Below are 2,017 nucleotides of genomic sequence, written 5' to 3'. Positions count from 1 at the left end.
TGGGGGTATAGAGTGATGGGTTTAGTATTATGCAAAGAGTTATCATGTGTCTGTGTGAAATATTATACTGTGCCTGGTAACAATGTTAAAGGGTAAGTGGAATTGCATGGTGATGTAATACCAGAAAAAAAACAGTGTCTGTGTGTATGTGTGTGTGTGTGTGTTCCAATTAGGGCACACCAGGTGACAGAATGATTCAAGTGTTTGGTTGGTTGGTCAATGGCTATGAGTAAGATATTTAGAAATAGAAAGTCTTTCATTTCTTTCTACCTCAGCCCCTACATTAATACTATTCATGAGACATGGGCATAATAAAAATGCCTATGTCTCATGAAGTCATGAATATGCACACAATATCGTATACAAACAAGATACTGTTATTTTGCCATTAGCCAGAATTCTCCAATGAATGAGGCATGTACTTCTGTGTTTAAACAGCAGCTCTGACGTCATCTGCTGATACTTTAGATACGTGTGAATGTCTTATAGGACAACCCTGCCCTCTACAGGGAGAAATGCACATTGCAAGAAGACCAAATATCCTTAGTCAAATTTCAACATAATGAAATAATTATATTTGCGATTAATATTGCATTGATTAATAACCTGCTTCGATTATTGAATACTTTTTATATTCTCACTGTGAGATTCCTCATATAAAAAAGTATTTGAGCTACTTCAACGTGTTTCGTGAATGTGATGCAAAACATGTCTGATGTTGATTGATGTAACACATGAAGTCATGTTCATATGATGAAGCATAGGCTGCAAAAAGTTTCATCGCATCAACATTTTTTCGTTGATCGTTAGGTTGCAATTTTGTTACATTGGTTTGGCTTGTTGCAGACACTGGCGCACATAACTATTTGTGCGTTCGTAGTGAATCTATTTCATCAACCCAAACCACACATATTAACCCCTATGATCCAGATGAACCCCGAAACGATAAAAAATTACCATGTAGTGTTAAAAAATATATATTGTAATGACCTGACTAGATCATGAAGGAACAATTGTCCAGACAGAGGATGGAGTTAACGAATGGACGGTTTATTAACCCAACTTAACACAGGCTACTGTTTGGCCGTAGCCCACGCCAAATAAATGAAATGTACACTACAAACCAACCGTGACCTTCTCTTGTGAAGGCCAGACGTAAGAGAGAGAACAATGGCTAAAACCCGGTCTTAACTTCCAATGCTCCATCCCCCTGCCCAACCCCCCTTCACGCCACTCCGCCAACCACCAGGCTGCCCGGTATCTGAACATTCCAGGCATTCCCGTGATTGGCAGATAGCAGGTTGATTGGCATGAACCCGCGAACACTGGTAAGTACGACACAACCCACTAATAGCCTAACACCTAACCCACAACTGTCTGTGCGGGTCGCTACAATATATACATTAGACTAGCTGTATTTTGCTTAAAATGACCATCATTTATTTTACCTGCTGGACAGCTAAATTGCGAACACAGTTCTTAAAACAATAACCTCCCGGGAGTTAAATAAAGTTGCTCTGATATGTTAAACAAAATTCCCTTTGCATGTAACAACAGTTTCCCCCGTATTATTTCGGCATACCGGTAGGCTACATGTGTTGCTTAAAAAAGAAAAGTATGCAAGTTCGGTTAGTCATTCATTTTGGCATTTGACGTCACGCTGTTGAAAAGGCATGTTTTGTTCATAGAATTAGAATAATTGAATAGGATCTCTATGGTTTTGTAACCCGCATTGTCATTAATTTTGGCCTATGACGTTACGCAATTTAGATAGGGCCTGAAACTGGGTTAAGGTCATTCAACATCAGTTGCAACTTCTACAGTTATTAGTAGCACCTTGATAGTTATTATAAATCTAATAATGATGTGTGTCAGTTCACTAGACCCTCAGTTTGCAGCCAACACATGGTCACTAGTAAAATGCCTCAGAGGAAAGTGATGCCCTTTCCTAAATTATCCATGAATTGAGATAGGGATTTGGATTTGTGACTACTTAATTCTCTGTACTGGCCAGTGA

This window comes from Salmo trutta, chromosome 34, assembly GCF_901001165.1.
Source record: "Salmo trutta chromosome 34, fSalTru1.1, whole genome shotgun sequence".
Lineage (NCBI taxonomy): Eukaryota > Metazoa > Chordata > Actinopteri > Salmoniformes > Salmonidae > Salmo > Salmo trutta.
This window is presented reverse-complemented; position numbering follows the sequence as displayed.